Below are 19,425 nucleotides of genomic sequence, written 5' to 3'. Positions count from 1 at the left end.
ATAAGAGCCTATGGAGACCATTCTCATTCAACCCACCACAGCAACATCTTAAGAAAGAAATATAGCACTTAAGTTTTATTTAAAAATTAAACTTACTTTGTGTAAACCAGTCAATAAATAGTAGGACTAATGATACAACTTTTGAGTCTTTAATCTATGGCCTGTTACAAAAAGGTTAGACAGGGAGAGTTCTTTCCTCTTGTACCTTACTCCAAATCCAGAAGAGCTTTCTGTATAGTCAGCCTTTTTCATTTCCTTACAGAGGCAAGACGTAGTATGAAAGGAGCGAAGCAAGTTTTGAGATGGGGTGTGTTGGGGGAAGGAAAATAAAATGAAAATAGAACAAAAACTCTAAAGAGCACTTAGAAATTATCAGGAATTTCACAGATTTCCTTTTTATATTATAGCAAAAATGTTACTTACGGGATCCCGGCCCGCAGCAGCTCTCTGCTCCCAGACCCGGTGAGAGAGAGACCCAACCGCCTGGTCAGGTGGGCACTCCTGAGGCTGCAGAGCGGAAGAGACCACCAACACTGCTCACCCCTGCCCACATCCCTGGCCCAAGAGGAAACTGTATAAGGCCTCTGGGCTCCCGTGGGGGAGGGCCCAGGAGCGGCAGGACACCTGCCAGAGACACCGCCGGAACCTGAAAGAAACAGACCGGATAAACAGTTCTCTGCACCCAAATCCCGTGGGAGGGAGAGCTAAACCTTCAGAGAGGCAGACAAGCCTGGGAAACCAGAAGAGACTGCTCCCTGCACACACATCTCGGACGCCAGAGGAAAAAGCCAAAGACCATCTGGAACCCTGGTGCACTGAAGCTCCCGGAAGGGGCGGCACAGGTCTTCCTGGTTGCTGCCGCTGCAGAGAGCCCCTGGGCAGCACCCCACGAGCGAACCTGAGCCTCGGGACCACAGGTAAGACCAAATTTTCTGCTGCAAGAAAGCTGCCTGGTGAACTCAAGACACAGGCCCACAGGAACAGCTGAAGACCTGTAGAGAGGAAAAACTACACGCCCGAAAGCAGAACACACTGTCCCCATAACTGACTGAAAGAGAGGAAAACAGGTCTACAGCACTCCTGACACACAGGCTTATAGGACAGTCTAGCCACTGTCAGAAATAGCAGAACAAAGTAACACTAGAGATAATCTGATGGCGAGAGGCAAGCGCAGGAACCCAAGCAACAGAAACCAAGACTATATGCCATCATCGGAGCCCAATTCTCCCACCAAAACAAACATGGAATATCCAAACACACCAGAAAAGCAAGATCTAGTTTCAAAATCATATTTGATCATGATGCTGGAGGACTTCAAGAAAGACATGAACACACTTAGGGAAACACAGGAAAACATTAATAAACAAGTAGAAGCCTACAGAGAGGAATCGCAAAAATCCCTGAAAGAATTCCAGGAAAACACAATCAAACAGTTGAAGGAATTAAAAATGGAAATAGAAGCAATCAAGAAAGAACACATGGAAACAACCCTGGATATAGAAAACCAAAAGAAGAGACAAGGAGCTGTAGATACAAGCTTCACCAACAGAATACAAGAGATGGAAGAGAGAATCTCAGGAGCAGAAGATTCCATAGAAATCATTGACTCAACTGTCAAAGATAATGTAAAGCGGAAAAAGCTACTGGTCCAAAACATACAGGAAATCCAGGACTCAATGAGAAGATCAAACCTAAGGATAATAGGTATAGAAGAGAGTGAAGACTCCCAGCTCAAAGGACCAGTAAATATCTTCAACAAAATCATAGAAGAAAACTTCCCTAACCTAAAAAAAGAGATACCCATAGACATACAAGAAGCCTACAGAACTCCAAATAGATTGGACCAGAAAAGAAACACCTCCCGTCACATAATTGTCAAAACACCAAACGCACAAAATAAAGAAAGAATATTAAAAGCAGTAAGGGAAAAAGGTCAAGTAACATATAAAGGGAGACCTATCAGAATCACACCAGACTTCTCGCCAGAAACTATGAAGGCCAGAAGATCCTGGACTGATGTCATACAGACCCTAAGAGAACACAAATGCCAGCCCAGGTTACTGTATCCAGCAAAACTCTCAATTAACATTGATGGAGAAACCAAGATATTCCATGACAAAACCAAATTTACACAATATCTTTCTAAAAATCCAGCACTACAAAGGATAATAAATGGTAAAGCCCAACATAAGGAGGCAAGCTATACCCTAGAAGAAGCAAGAAACTAATCGTCTTGGCAACAAAACAAAGAGAATGAAAGCACACAAACATAACCTCACATCCAAATATGAATATAAAGGGAAACAATAATCACTATTCCTTAATATCTCTCAATATCAATGGCCTCAACTCCCCAATAAAAAGACATAGATTAATAAACTGGATACGCAACGAGGACCCTGCATTCTGCTGCCTACAGGAAACACACCTCAGAGACAAAGACAGACACTACCTCAGAGTGAAAGACTGGAAAACAACTTTCCAAGCAAATGGTCAGAAGAAGCAAGCTGGAGTAGCCATTCTAATATCAAATAAAATCAATTTCCAACTAAAAGTCATCAAAAAAGATAAGGAAGGACACTTCATATTCATCAAAGGAAAAATCCACCAAGATGAACTCTCAATCCTAAATATCTATGCCCCAAATACAAGGGCACCTACATACGTAAAAGAAACCTTACTAAAGCTCAAAACACACATTGCACCTCACACAATAATAGTGGGAGATTTCAACACCCCACTCTCATCAATGGACAGATCATGGAAACAGAAATTAAACAGTGATGTCGACAGACTAAGAGAAGTCATGAGCCAAATGGACTTAACGGATATTTATAGAACATTCTATCCTAAAGCAAAAGGATATACCTTCTTCTCAGCTCCTCATGGTACTTTCTCCAAAATTGACCATATAATTGGTCAAAAAACGGGCCTCAACAGGTACAGAAAGATAGAAATAATCCCATGCGTGCTATCGGACCACCACGGCCTAAAACTGGTCTTCAATAACAATAAGGGAAGAATGCCCACATATACGTGGAAATTGAACAATGCTCTACTCAATGATAACCTGGTCAAGGAAGAAATAAAGAAAGAAATTAAAAACTTTCTAGAATTTAATGAAAATGAAGATACAACATACTCAAACTTATGGGACACAATGAAAGCTGTGCTAAGAGGAAAACTCATAGCGCTGAGTGCCTGCAGAAAGAAACAGGAAAGATCATATGTCAGCAGCTTGACAGCACACCTAAAAGCTCTAGAACAAAAAGAAGCAAATACACCCAGGAGGAGTAGAAGGCAGGAAATAATCAAACTCAGAGCTGAAATCAACCAAGTAGAAACAAAAAGGACCATAGAAAGAATCAACAGAACCAAAAGTTGGTTCTTTGAGAAAATCAACAAGATAGATAAACCCTTAGCCAGACTAACGAGAGGACACAGAGAGTGCGTCCAAATTAACAAAATCAGAAATGAAAAGGGAGACATAACTACAGATTCAGAGGAAATTCAAAAAATCATCAGATCTTACTATAAAAACCTATATTCAACAAAATTTGAAAATCTTCAGGAAATGGACAATTTCCTAGACAGATACCAGGTATCGAAGTTAAATCAGGAACAGATAAACCAGTTAAACAACCCCATAACTCCTAAGGAAATAGAAGCAGTCATTAAAGGTCTCCCAACCAAAAAGAGCCCAGGTCCAGACGGGTTTAGTGCAGAATTCTATCAAACCTTCATAGAAGACCTCATACCAATATTATCCAAACTATTCCACAAAATTGAAACAGATGGAGCCCTACCGAATTCCTTCTACGAAGCCACAATTACTCTTATACCTAAACCACAAAAAGACACAACAAAGAAAGAGAACTTCAGACCAATTTCCCTTATGAATATCGACGCAAAAATACTCAATAAAATTCTGGCAAACCGAATTCAAGAGCACATCAAAACAATCATCCACCATGATCAAGTAGGCTTCATCCCAGGCATGCAGGGATGGTTTAATATACGGAAAACCATCAACGTGATCCATTATATAAACAAACTGAAAGAACAGAACCACATGATCATTTCATTAGATGCTGAGAAAGCATTTGACAAAATTCAACACCCCTTCATGATAAAAGTCCTGGAAAGAATAGGAATTCAAGGCCCATACCTAAACATAGTAAAAGCCATATACAGCAAACCAGTTGCTAACATTAAACTAAATGGAGAGAAACTTGAAGCAATCCCACTAAAATCAGGGACTAGACAAGCCTGCCCACTCTCTCCCTACTTATTCAATATAGTTCTTGAAGTTCTAGCCAGAGCAATCAGACAACAAAAGGAGATCAAAGGGATACAGATCGGAAAAGAAGAGGTCAAAATATCACTATTTGCAGATGACATGGTAGTATATTTAAGTGATCCCAAAAGTTCCACCAGAGAACTACTAAAGCTGATAAACAACTTCAGCAAAGTGGCTGGGTATAAAATTAACTCAAATAAATCAGTTGCCTTCCTCTATACAAAAGAGAAACAAGCCGAGAAAGAAATTAGGGAAACGACACCCTTCATAATAGACCCAAATAATATAAAGTACCTCGGTGTGACTTTAACCAAGCAAGTAAAAGATCTGTACAATAAGAACTTCAAGACACTGAGGAAAGAAATTGAAGAAGACCTCAGAAGATGGAAAGATCTCCCATGCTCATGGATTGGCAGGATTAATATAGTAAAAATGGCCATTTTACCAAAAGCAATCTACAGATTCAATGCAATCCCCATCAAAATACCAATCCAATTCTTCAAAGAGTTAGACAGAACAATTTGCAAATTCATCTGGAATAACAAAAAACCCAGGATAGCTAAAGCTATCCTCAACAATAAAAGGACTTCAGGGGGAATCACTATCCCTGAACTCAAGCAGTATTACAGAGCAATAGTGATAAAAACTGCATGGTATTGGTACAGAGACAGACAGATAGACCAATGGAATAGAATTGAAGACCCAGAAATGAACCCACGCACCTATGGTCACTTGATTTTTGACAAAGGAGACAAAACCATCCAATGGAAAAAAGATAGCATTTTCAGCAAATGGTGCTGGTTCAACTGGAGGGCAACATGTAGAAGAATGCAGATCGATCCATGCTTATCCCCCTGTACAAAGCTTAAGTCCAAGTGGATCAAGGACCTCCACATCAAACCAGACACACTCAAACTAATAGAAGAAAAACTAGGGAAGCATCTGGAACACATGGGCACTGGAAAAAATTTCCTGAACAAAACACCAATGGCTTATGCTCTAAGATCAAGAATCGACAAATGGGATCTCATAAAACTGCAAAGCTTCTGTAAGGCAAAGGACACTGTGGTTAGGACAAAATGGCAACCAACAGATTGGGAAAAGATCTTTACCAATCCTACAACAGATAGAGGCCTTATATCCAAAATATACAAAGAACTCAAGAAGTTAGACCGCAGGGAAACAAATAACCCTATTAAAAAATGGGGTTCAGAGCTAAACAAAGAATTCACAGCTGAGGAATGCCGAATGGCTGAGAAACACCTAAAGAAATGTTCAACATCTTTAGTCATAAGGGAAATGCAAATCAAAACAACCCTGAGATTTCACCTCACACCAGTGCGATTGGCTAAGATCAAAAACTCAGGTGACAGCAGATGTTGGCGAGGATGTGGAGAAAGAGGAACACTCCTCCATTGTTGGTGGGATTGCAAACTGGTACAACCATTCTGGAAATCAGTCTGGAGGTTCCTCAGAAAATTGGACATTGAACTGCCTGAGGATCCAGCTATACCTCTCTTGGGCATATACCCAAAAGATGCCTCAACATATAAAAGAGACACGTGCTCCGCTATGTTCATCGCAGCCTTATTTATAATAGCCAGAAAATGGAAAGAACCCAGATGCCCTTCAACAGAGGAATGGATACAGAAAATGTGGTACATCTACACAATGGAATATTACTCAGCTATCAAAAACAACGAGTTTATGAAATTCGTAGGCAAATGGTTGGAACTGGAAAATATCATCCTGAGTGAGCTAACCCAATCACAGAAAGACATACATGGTATGCACTCATTGATAAGTGGCTATTAGCCCAAATGCTTGAATTACCCTAGATCCCTAGAACAAAGGAAACTCAAGACAGATGATCAAAATGTGAATGCTTCACTCCTTCTTTAAATGAGGAAAAAGAATACCCTTGGCAGGGAAGGGAGAGGCAAAGATTAAAACAGAGACTGAAGGAACACCCATTCAGAGCCTGTCCCACGTTTGGCCCATACATATACAGCCACCCAATTAGACAAGATGGATGAAGCAAAGAAGTGCAGACCGACAGGAGCCGGATGTAGATCGCTCCTGAGAGACACAGCCAGAATACAGCAAATACAGAGGCGAATGCCAGCAGCAAACCACTGAACTGAGAATAGGTCCCCTATTGAAGGAATCAGAGAAAGAACTGGAAGAGCTTGAAGGGGCTGGAGACCCCAAAAGTACAACAATGCCAAGCAACCAGAGCTTCCAGGGACTAAGCCACTACCTAAAGACTATACATGGACTGACCCTGGACTCTGACCCCATAGGTAGCAATGAATATCCTAGTAAGAGCACCAGTGGAAGGGGAAGCCCTGGGTCCTGCTAAGACTGAACCCCCAGTGAACTAGTCTATGGGGGGAGGGCGGCAATGGGGGGAGGTTTGGGAGGGGAACACCCATAAGGAAGGGGAGGGGGGAGGGGGATGTTTGCCCGGAAACCGGGAAAGGGAATAACACTTGAAATGTATATAAGAAATACTCAAGTTAATAAAAAAAAAAAAGACTCAGAATAAATATTCACAACTAAACATCAAAAACTAAAAAAAAAAAAAAGAAATACTCAAGTTAATAAAAAAAATTAAATTAAAAAAAATGTTACTTAATTCCTCAAAGGCAAACTGTAACTGGTTTCATGAATATAACATAGTAACATTTTAAAATACTTTGATTTATGAAATCTTCATAATCTTGGAAAGAGTAATATTATTTTTATTTTAGAGATCAGATAACATGCCCAGAGAGATTAAAGATTTTGTTCATGATGGCAAAGTTCAAAACCAGCAGACACCAGGATGAAAATGTACCTTTTCTCAACCTATGCATTTGATTTCATTTTCTGCTTGTCTCTTGCCTCACTTCTAATCCTGTTCCCTTTCTCAAGTCCAGCCACTTATATTTCCTGTAAGAAACTTCTAGAGGAAGATTTCTGATATTTCCCAGTTGAATGAAGTAAGAATGAAAGGTCTTCAACATATGCTAAAGCAAGTATTTAGGAACGAAAGTACAGGCTTCCAGTGACATTCTGAGCTTAACCTTTATTACCATGCTTTTAAAAAAACGTTCTTCAAGGTTTCTGTCTCCCCCATCTCTGTCTTTAAGTAGAAAGTCAAGAAATTTTGAGAAAAAATATTGTACCTCAAATAAGCAACCAAAAAACTTAAGTCCCAATTGCTAAATATCTGACCCTCACTCACTGAATGCTCATTCCTATCGTATGAAGATTGCAAAGGATGACTTAGTTCATGTTAGTGGCAGATGTCATTTTAAAGTAAACTCTAGTTTTTAAATTTCATGAGTATGAGTGTTTTCCTTTCCTGTATGTCTATAAACCATGTGTGTAGTACCCTTAGACACCAGAAGAGGCACTGGATCTCCTAGAACAGGAGATCTTCTCCCTAATCCTATGTCCAAACTGTGAGAATTAAAGACATGGCCATCTTCAGGGGGATAGGAGGAGCCTCATAACTAGGTCCTTTTCTCGGTTGTTAAGACCTGAACTATAATAAAGGAAAACTCAAATTTGAGACAGGGATCTTGATTATTCTTATCCAAACTTTGTCCCTAACAGTATATTGGGCAAGTCTCTTCAGACCTGAATGGCCTCCGATTCCCCAGTTGTTATAATGTAGCCAGATGATGAGTGGTGACTAAACTACAATAAACACACATGGATGCTCCCTGAGATTTGGGTGGACTTCCTTACGTTAGAAGGCACTAGTCCTTCCCAAACTGTTTTCTATGGTTTATTGAGTGTTCTAAGGTAGAGATCCTGTAGTCAAATCACTCTAAGAAACGTTGCACTAGCCGGGTGGTAGTAGTGCACCTTTAATGCCAGTACTAAGGAGGCAGAAGCAGACGAATCTCCCAGTTTGAGGCCAGCCTGGTCTACAGAAAGAGTTTCATAATACCAGGGCCAAATAGAGCAACCTGTCTCTAGAGAAAGAAAGGAAGAAAGAAAGGAAGGGAGGGAGGGAGGGAGGGAGGGAGGGAGGAAGGAAGGAAGGAAGGAAGGAAGGAAGGAAGGAAGGAAGGAAGGAAGGAGGCAGGCGGGCAGGTAGGGAGGAAGGGGGAGGAAGGGAAAGGAAGGGAAAGGAAGGAAGGAAGGAAGCAGGCAGGCAGGCAGGCAGGGAGGGAGGGAAAGGAAGGGAAAGGAAGGAAGGAAGGAAGCAGGCAGGCAGGCAGGCAGGGAGGGAGGGAAAGGAAGGGAAAGGAAGGGAAAGGAAGGAAAAGGAAGGAAAGGAAGGGAAAGGAAGGAAAAGGAAGGAAAGGAAGGGAAAGGAAGGAAAGGAAGGCAAGGAAGGAAGGAGATAAGTTAAAGCCTACGTTGTACTGAAAGGACAAAGATGATGAATAAATGGAATTGCTTCCCTTTGCATGACTTCCTTTAATGCACAGTGCCATATTCCAGAAACCCACATGAGTCATCTCAAATGGGATTGACCTCTCAGGATGACCATTCACAACTGACTAAGCAGAGAATTACATTACTTAGCCTGATTATGTGACATCATTATACTGACAAGATCTCTGTTAGATATCTGCTAATCTACTTTTTCAGCAGATTGTCAATAAGGGTGGAGTCAATGTCATTATACTGTAACAACATCCATTAGAGAAAACTACAGGTTTAATAAGATGTAAAAGGGAAAACATTCAAGCAGGAAGGAAACAATTTGGCAATAGATAATCCCAAAGTAATGGCATTTCAATCCCAAAGATAAACTTCTCACAGAAGCTATTGTCGGTATCTGTTTTGAATGTGGGCAGTACGAAATAGTTAATACTTCTGATGTCTAACTTCAAGTATTTTTTCCTTTAAATAAGAAAGCTTCTATGAGATAGATGCAAAGTTTTTAACATAGGATGTGTCACCATCTGATTTGTATTTTGAAATACACAGCATGTGTCTGACTCCATGAAACACACACACACACACACACACACACACACACACACACACACACACACACCACCCCTCCCTAGTTAATGGTAGGACCAAGACCTGAATCCATAATTCATCACCTATTCAAGTTCTTCTTTTTTATGCCAGAAAAAAAGTATAGCAGACACTTCTGTGAATAAACAGCAGAATTTTGCTTTTAACCAGGCAGTGGTGGCACACACTTTTAATCTCAGCATTTGGGAGGCAAAGACAGATGGATCTCTGAGTTTGAGGCCAGTGTGGTCTACAGAGTGAGCTCCAGAACAGAGGAAATGCTGTCTTGAAAAACCAAACCAAACCAAATAAACAAACAAATAATACCCAGTAAATCATATCATCAAAACTATGCCAATTTATTAAAATTAGAAATTGTGAATGGAAATTTTTAAACATATTATTCTATATAAGCACCAGAACAATGGTCACAACCCTGAATTGCATAATGAATAATTATTAGTTTTTTATCTACTTCTCTAAATCATACTAAGTACTTGACTTTTTCTGTCAAATAGTTGAACATGAGGAAGATCATCATTCTTGTAGGTAACTTCTATTATTAATTTGGTTACTAAAAATGTAGGTATTTACTTACTAACTGAAATATTATGTCAGCCATTAGCTTTCCTCAAAACCAATAGATCTGGGGGTGGGGGGAGTGAGTTGAAATAGAATACAGATATGGCAGACAAAACCATAACCCTAGGTTATCGGGTGCTATGAACAGGTTATCACATGACAAAGTTAACTTTGAAATGGGAAGATGAGCCAGGGAGGCCTATCACATCAACATGTTCTTTACAGCAGAAGCTTTTTCTGCTGGGGAGAAGAGAAACTCAGAGAGCTGAAGCACAAGACAATGTGAAATGGACATGGCTACATGTGTAGAAATGTACATGGCCTCCAGATGTCAAAGTGATTGCTGGTTCATCTCAGTCTAACTACAACAAGCAGAATTCTGCCAACAAGAATAAGCTTAGAAAACAGATTTTTCCCAGCACCCAGATATCTTAATTTTAACTTTGTGTGACTATAAGCACAAAACCTACATGCATTACACCTGACTGCATGGCTGTGAATGAGTAAATAGGGTGTCACACTGCAAAAGAACTATAGAAGCCATGTCTACATTGGAAACCATAGAACTGCAGGACTTCATCATGCACATCAAGGTGGCTAGATTAGTCTAAGATAAGAGAGGGTCTCCTTTCAAGCCATAATAGATTTTTCCCAGTAACTTTTATCTTCTCCCAAAAACCTTAGGAGAGAATACTTTCTAATGCAGCTATGTGAATTATGCACTGAAGGACTTGCCCATCACCATTTGTGTTTGGTTTTGTTTCCCTAGGTAAGACTTCCTGATCTCAGGTTTTCTTTCCTTCATTTTCTCAGAAAAATGTGGATCTTCACTTTTTCTTCTTAGGCTTCTTATCTTTCACTGAAACATTTGTTAGTTGTCTGTCATGTCAAACACTGTGTATAAATAAAAGACTGCAGTGCTCAGGAAGTGAAAATTACCTCAGGCTACACAGAAGCAAGGCATATTATAAAAGAAAAATTGGAAAATCTTCCTCAGGCTTTTTGGGCACGCAGAAAGGTCTACACGCACAAAAGGATCAGACCTTATTTCTGTTGCATAACAGATGCAGACTCCTAGTCCAATGCAATAGCCAATGCTTGAACTGGCATTCTCGGGTAAACCTGAATAGCTGGAACCAGACTGCTCAGACTACTCAGTTAGGTTGTCAGAGACACAAGAAGTTCCTTCTCATCTTGGTGCAGTGTCTGGATATAGAGAGAAAATAGATGCATTTCAAAGGGATGGCCATGGCTTCAGAAACAGCCAGCTGCACTGTGCTTACCACTGCCTAGTAATGCTCAAAATTAAGAAACACTGTTCATCTCTTTCTTAATGTTTTAATTAATATAATCTGCTCAGTTTTCATGATCTGTATATTTCCAAAGTTTTGTCTTTGTTGTTGTTGTTGTTGTTGTTATTGTTGTTAGTGGGGGTTGTTGGTTTACAGTTTTATAGCACTGTGAGCAGAAAAAGGTATGCTTTTCTTCTATCTTTTTCTTTCTTTCTTTTCTTTTTTGCAAGGTTTTGCTTTGTTTGACAGCAGTTATGGGTTGAGGGGGCACACAGGCCTGAGCCCCGTGTTCCGTTTGACTATGTGAGGAGGAGACCCGTAGCAGTGCTGGTGGTCCTGGGGGACCAGCCAGAAGAGCTCAGCTGGAACCACTGCCTTCGAGGCTGTGTGTTCATTTCACCTTCAGCTACTTCTTGATAGGCTTCCTGATATCCTTCCCCTGGAGCTTAAGGCCGATGGCTCTCTCAATTTTGCCCAAACCTGGTTATTCAGAATGGCCTGGATACTTTCAAAATCTGTGATGACTTGCGGTTTTTCATTGATTTTCATTGCCAGATCCTTCTGTGTCAGGCCTTTGCTCTGCTGGCCCTGCTGGATCACTTTGCCCAAGTCCAGGGTCACTCTGTCGTGATGCAGCTCCTCTGTCTCCCGGTCTAGCTTGGCTGTGTTTTTAGTGATGGAATGCTGCTTGTTCTGGCCAGCAGTCCATTTCTTTTTTTTTTTTCTTTTCTTTTCTTAAAGCTTTTACTTTGAGACATCATGGAAAACTTAGAGGTACACATGGAGAAGACATGACCACAGAATGGAAACAGCACAGAAGCATCAATGCCTGCAGCTAGTGTTGAGCTGGAGTTTTGAGTTTGACTGATACTGAATGAATGAACTAGCATTCCTCTCCTTCTTCCTCACCCTCACCTTCCACAAAATCCATAGCAACCTCCTCATAATCCTTCTCTAGGGCAGCCATGTCCTCACAGGCCTCAGAGAACTCCCCCTCCTCCATGCCCTCACCCACGTACCAGTGCACAAAGGCACGCTTGGCATACATCAGATCAAACTTGTGATCTAGGTGAGCCCAGGCCTCAGCAATGGCTGTAGTGTTGCTCAGCATACACACAGCTCTCTGAACCTTGACCAGGTTGCCACCAAGTACCACAGTGGGAGGCTGGTAATTAATGCCAACCTTGAAGCCAGTGGAGCACCAGTCCACAAACTGGATGCTGTGCCTGGTCTTGATGGCAGCACTGACATCCTTGGGAACCACGGTATAGCAGGCAGCAAGTCATGTATTTACCATGGCAAGGGTCACATTTCACCATCTGGGTGGCTGGCTCAAAGAAGGCATTGGTGATCTCTGCTACAGAAAGCTGCTCATGGTAGGCTTTCTCAGCAGAGTGACAGGGGCATAAGTGGCCAGAGGGAAGTGGATGCAAGGGTAGGGCACCAGGTTAGTCTGGAATTCTGTCAGATCAACATTCAGGGCCCCATCAAATCTGAGGGAAGCAGTGATGGAAGACACAATCTGGCTAATAAGGCGGTTAAGGTTAGTGTAGGTTGGGCACTCAATGTCGAGGTTTCTACAACAGATGTCGTAGATGGCCTCACTGTCTACAGTCAGAGGGCTCCAGGGTGGTGTGGGTGGTGAAGATGGAACTATAGGGCTCAACCACAGCAGTGGAAACCTGGGGGGCTGTGTAAATGGAGAACTCCAGCTTGGACTTCTTTCCATAATCAACAGAGAGCCGCGCCATCAGCAGGGAGGTGAACTCAGACTCAGTTCCCCCAAAAAATCTGTGGAAAACCAAGAAGCCCTGGAGACCTGTGCACTGGTCAGTGAGCTTGCAAATTCTGTCCAAGACAAGGTCAATGATCTCCTTGCCAGTGGTTTAGTGGCCACGAGCATAGTTATTGGCAGCATCTTCCTTGCCTGTGATGAGCTACTCTGGGTAGAAGAGCTGGCAGTAGGTGCCAGTGTGAACTTCATCAATAACTGTGGGTTCCAGGTCTATGAACACTGCCTGGGGCATGTGCTTGCCAGCTCCTGTCTCACTAAAGAAGGTGTTGAAGGAGTCATCTCCTCCCCCACTGGTCTTGTCACTTGGCATCTGACCATCAGGCTGGATGCCATGTTCCAGGTAGTAAAGCTCCCAGCAGGTATTGCCGATCTGGACACCAGCCTGACCAATGTGGATGGAGATGCACTCATGCATGACAGTTACGGGTTAGAAGGCGAGGGTGATAGAAGCAGACACCGGGTCCCGGTTACCATTCCCGACAACTAATAGTCCAGGTAAGTAACGCAATCCAGCAGTCCATTTCTTGATGTCTCTACATATTCTCCTCGTCGCTGAGCTGCTAAGACGGCCTGCTTAGACTTAGCCTGTATGGCCGTGGGGCCCTTCTTGCGCATCACCTTCACGGTGTCCCAGTCACTCTTGGCCATGGCGCGGTGGGGGTGGTGGTCCGTCCAGAGGCTCTGGCAATTGCTCGAGCAAGGTATGCTTTTTCTATTTAAAAACTTTTAGATAGAAGTGATGGCTTAGTAGTTAAGAGAATTTATTGTTCTTCCAGAGAACCTGAGTTTGGTTCCCAGCACCTATGCTAAATAGCTCACAAACATCCGTAACTACAGCTTCCAGGGATCCAATGCCCCGGGTCTCCAAGGGCACCTTCATTCACATGCACATACCCACTTGTCAACACACATACACACATGACTAAAAATTATATATATTAAATGATAATGTTTAAGTATACCACATGAGCTATCACCTTCTTTTTGCTTGTGTATGTATGTGGTACATATGTAAGTACATATGCCTGTTGACACATGTGGATGCAAATGTGTGATCTTGTATGTGCGTGCATATGGAAGCCAGAAGTTGGCATCAGATTTCTTCCTCAGCCACTCTTCACTTAATGTATTTAAGCAGAGTTTCTTGCAGAACCCAAAGCTCACCACTTCCCGGTCTAGCTAATCAGCTTGCCTTGCAGATTCTCCCTCCCTCTCCCCACCCTCTGCTTCCTAAATGCAGGAGGCTACCATACCTGCCAGGTTTTTATGTGGGTTCTGGGTATCTGAATTCCAGTCCTCACACTTGTATAGCATTTATCTACCATCTCTCTAGTCCCCATCCTCTATTTTTGAAGGAAAATGTCAGATAAAAATATTTAAATATTACATATTTGTATTGATAAATTTAATATAAATATATAAATAAGTATATTAAATTATATAAATTTAAAATGTTAATATATATGAAAAATGTCAGATTAAAATATATGTATACATTATATATGTATGTGTGTGCCACTATGATTTCTGATAAAAAATAAGCTGTTAGTCTTTCTGAGGCTCTCTTGTACATGATGAATCATTATTTTTCTTTTCTACTCTTTAAGTCCATCATTTGAGGGTTTCATTATATATCTAAACACTTAGGTTACCCTACATGAACCTTGTGAAGTTTCATGCATCTGTAAATTCAAATATTTTATTAAATTAGGAAGTGTTGTCTTTCTTTTCAAGATTTATTTATTCTATTTATGTGGGTACACTGTCGTTGTCTTCAGACACACCAGAAGAGGGCATCAGATCCCATTACAGATGATTGTGAACCACCATGTGGTTGCTGGGAATTGAACTCAGGACCTCTGAAAAGCAGAGAGTGCTCTTAACCACTAAGCCATCTCTCCAGCTCCGGGAAGTATTATCTTTCATCCAAATATTCTTTCAGTCCTTTTCTTTCTTATAGTATCTCCTATTGAGACACTGGCTGGAATTACAGTTATCTGAGGCTCTATGTAGTTTTTCTTTTATTTATTTTGACCCCTATAATCTCAATTATAACCAATCTTAAAATCTACTGATTTCTTTTGCTTGCTTAACTCTGTTTCAGTTATTGTAATTTTAGACTGTTAATTTTCTAATATATATGATTATATTTACCATTAATAACTATATAATTAGCAGTATATAAACAACATGTATAGACAAATATATACACTTTCCATCTTTTCATTGATTGTGTCTATTTAAGGGCAAACCATTCTCATCATTTCCTTTATTCATTTAGTTACTAGAACATATTGTAAATAGTCACAAACAGCAGAAACCGATTATCACGAACCTTACAGTACCAGGAGCAGAAGTTCTGAACTAACAGTTCTGTCTCTAACCACGTGCTTTCAATGTTGAGAAAATGTCACTTGGAATCAGATTATTGAAAATGTTCTAGAGCTCTGGACTGGTCTCAGTCACCTGTGTGCTCTTCTGAGTCACCCCCTGGCCTGGTGTGGGATTCTGAAAACCATCAACAAGAATCAACCCTTTAATACAAAAACACTTAACCATATCATTAACTAATTCATTTCTGTTTAAATCTTTTCTGCTTAAATTTAAATTTTCTGTTTAAATCTCTTATGGAGAAAGGTTTATAAGATGGTAAGTGTGAAAACAGGAAGAATATAGAGGAACCTATTTTTTTAATATATATAAAAATTGATGATGACTTGGGATAGAGAAAATGTAAGGACAAATACAGGGGTATAAAAGATTTAGCTCATGTTAAAGTAGATGAAATGAATGGGAAAGGTGTAAAAAGTGACCTCAAAGTTCTATCATGATTGAATGGATGGTGATTGATAGTATTTATTAAGATGGGTATAAGGTGTTAATAATTAGTTTCCTTTCTGTTGCTATGATAAAATGTCAGGAAAAAGCAATCTCACAATTTCAGGTTACAATCCATCATTGTGGGGAAGACAAAGTGGCAGAAATTTGAAACAGCCTGTCACATCATATCCACTGTCAAGAGCACAGTCATGACAGGTGAAATGGCTCAGCTGGTAAAGAAACTTCATCAAGTCCAATTGTCAGAGTTTAATCCCTAAGACTCACATGGTAGAAGGAAAGAATCAGTTCCCACTAGTTGTCCTCTGACCTGTACACACACATTTACACACTGTAGCACATGTGTGCATTCACTAAATAAGTAAACAAATAAGGTTTTTAAAAGCAGAAAGCAATGAGTCAGTCAACAAGCTAGTATTCCGCCTGTCCTATTTTATACAATTCACAAATCTCTGCCTAGGGAATTGTGCCATCCACAGTGGGCAAGTCTTCTCTTATCAATCAACGCCATTATAACAATTCCTCACTGACATTCTCAGAACCCTTTTTAAGTGACTCTAGATTATGTCGAGTTGACAATTAAGACCAAACACCACAGAAATCATCTTTACTTCTTTTCTGCTGTCATGATAAAATATCCTGACATGAACAACTTAAGGGAGAAAGGGTTACAGTTCATCACTGTGGGGCAGTTAATATGGAGGAACTTGGTCATTCCAGCTGGAAATTTCCATAGAATGGTCCTAACCAAAGTCCATTTCTTGGTCAGCATTTAAAATTTAATAAAGCTTGCTTTAAATTTGTTCTCCCCCCTCCCCAAGATGGCAGGAACTTGAAGCAGCTAGTCACGTTGCATCCATAGTCAAGATCTGAGAGCAATGAATTAATGCATGAATACTGGTGCTCAGATCGCTTTTCCCACTCTTACACAATCCAGGGCCCTATACCCAGAGAATGTACCACACATAGTAGGCAAGTCTGCTCAACTCAATTATCATATTCAAGATAATCTCCCACAGGCATATCCACAGGCTAATCTGAACTAGACATCCTTCATTAAGACTCCCTTCTCAGGTGATCAGACTGTATTAGGTTGACAATTAGAACTATTTGATCATGAGATGAGGGATGACACCAATTTGAAGGAAGGAAAATTTAGGAGACATGTATATAAGAAATGTAAGTGAAGATTTTACTTGTGGAGACAGGGCTGAAACAGAAAAAGGATCACAAAACCTAGTTCTGAGTTTTCCTCCATCATGCCTTATCCTTTGAACTTCAGTTATTAATATGACACTTTCTATTACATTTGTTTTTCTCTTCCCCCCCCCCGCGTCTATCCCCTAATCTCTTCTTGGTGTACTTCTATGGATGGAGTCCAGAGCTTCCTACATGCAAGACTGCCAAGGACTGGCCTCAGCTTGGAGAGGGGTGTTTGAGAGCATCGAAACAAATGACTTGAAGTCAAATCATGAGTCCAAGCTGGTGGCCTATACTCTGCTCAAGATGGCTTCCTAGACAGATCTCTGTAGATAGGTCTTGACTCTGTAGTCTTCAGACTGCTTTCTCTCTGTGTGATCTGTTCAAGATAGCTTTTCAGACTGCTCTAAATGCACAGCTGGGTGTTTAAGACCTGCAAGTTTGAGGCTAACCTGGGTTCCATGGGAAACTCAAGGCAAGCCTGGGCTAATAGCAAGACCCTGTCTCTAAAACAACAAATAATGCACACACACAAAATAATGAGATGATCATACAAGACTGAGAAGGATTAAATAGCATGGCAGATGCCTCTTAGAATTTTAGAAATAGGTAGAAAAGGTGGATAGGAATAGACATGGTAAAGTAAGGACTTTTGAGAATGACTAGTTAAAACAGTTACAAACATCAAGGGGAAAAAAAGACTATGGAAAAGAAAACCGTGTTCAGAGTCAATGATAAAAGCAAGCTGATTTCAACAGAAAGTCTTAGTTTGTCCACATCAAAGTACTCATATTACTAAGTTTCCTTGTTACAGCTAAAGATCCCAAAAGAATAAAGGAAAATTCAGCCCATTACCAAGACCAAATGTTCTTTAATGATGCTCTACCTTTCCAGGAAAGGGAACTAAACACATTCTGACCCACAGGATTCAAAAATAACTCAGATGTCATGGTGTGCTTTGAAACTACCCAGTTGTTAAAACGGGTCTAGTGGCATCCATAATCTTTTCCTATCTTACATTCTCAGCTGCAGCTGCGAATGCTTAAGATGAAACCATTCCTATGTCCAGAGTTTCCTTTGATTAAAAGTCCACAGGATACACTGATACTAACATGCCACGAGTCTGGAACGTAAGTGAAAGTGTTATTCTCCAGAAGTTGGCTTTTATGTCAAAGAGTCCTGCTGTGCCAGTGTCCCCAAAGTCTAGGAGAGTCTGGACAACAGCATAACAATACCGGAGCTGGAAAAAAAATAGCTTTAAGATCAATTTGATGTAAATTTACTAATGAAGACACAAAAACCAAAAGAAAGGAAATAATCATTTCAAGGCCAAAGAGATCCTAAAAGGCAGGAAAGATCATTAGGATGGCTAACAGAACTTGGGAAAGAAATTATCTCAGCATACTCTAGTCAGGATAGTTATGAAGATGTGGAAAAGAAGAAGGGTTTATAGAGCTACTCTCAAGTCACCATGCTCCTTCAGAAAACTTAGAGAACTGCTTCAAGCCAGCTATGGTTGGCACATGCCTTTCATCCTAACATTGGAAAGGCAGAGGCCAGCCTGGTCTACAAAGTGAATACCAGGATAGCCAGAGCTACATAGTAAAAGCCCACCCTCCAAAAAAAACAGATAGCTGGGGGAGAGGAAGGGAGGAGGAGGAAGAGGAGGGGGAGGAGGGGGAGGAAGAAGGGGAAGAAGAAGATGAAAGGGAGAAAGAGAGGGAAGAGAAGAACAAATTACTCCAGTCATCTCAAACCCTAACTCAATAAACACTTCTCACATCTCCTGAAGATTCTAAATTGTCAATCAGTAAATATTTACTGTATGAAGAAAAGTCCTAGGTCAAGAAAATGTTGGAGGAATGCTAATTAGGTGAATTAATTCTAAGACATAAATAGAATAACAGAGAACAAGAAGAACAAATTTTCATACTCAAAGAAAAGGCTGAAGCATTTGTGGGACCTGAACAAAAAAAAGAGTGTTGATAAAGCCAGTGTTTATCTCTATGTGGCTACTTAGGAACTGCCCATAAGTCATAGAAAAATCGGGCTTAATAGAGATGTGAGATAGAAACTGGAAATCCTTATTTATATATAAAAAAGCTGCATGGATTTTTTATACACAGGTAGATTTGATAACTGATGGACTGGATAACAATTAAGATTCCTTTCACTCCTAAGAACTTCTTTTTCTCAGAAAACAATGAACTCTGAATGTCTGAAGAATTATATTTAAATTTCAGAGATTCCAAGACTCAAAAAGTTTAGGAGCAGATAGCCATATTATCTATTTTTTTTTCGTGATTTGCTCTTTACTTGTGAATGACTTTCCAGTTCAGTACAAATGTACTTTGCCCTATTTTATCCTCACAGTGATCTCAGTATATACCCACCATGGTTATTGTCAAATGCTGCCACGAAATCTTAGCCTCAGAGAACTCAGGGAA

General features: G+C 40.5%; 1 protein-coding gene and 2 pseudogenes across 2 annotated transcripts in view; all 3 read right to left on the bottom strand.

Moving 5' to 3' along the window:
• The window catches only part of Syn2 (synapsin II), a 158,157-nt gene that overhangs the window by 77,589 nt on the left and 61,143 nt on the right, over positions 1-19,425 (bottom strand).
• On the bottom strand, positions 11,468-13,678 carry Edf1-ps2 (endothelial differentiation-related factor 1, pseudogene 2; annotated as a pseudogene).
• Tuba1b-ps4 (tubulin, alpha 1B, pseudogene 4) lies at positions 11,956-13,413 on the bottom strand (annotated as a pseudogene).

This window comes from Rattus norvegicus, chromosome 4, assembly GCF_021556685.1.
Source record: "Rattus norvegicus strain SHRSP/BbbUtx chromosome 4, alternate assembly SHRSP_T2T, whole genome shotgun sequence".
NCBI classification, from domain to species: domain Eukaryota; kingdom Metazoa; phylum Chordata; class Mammalia; order Rodentia; family Muridae; genus Rattus; species Rattus norvegicus.
Note: the sequence above shows the minus strand (reverse complement) of the source record. Positions and strands in the feature narration are given on the sequence as shown.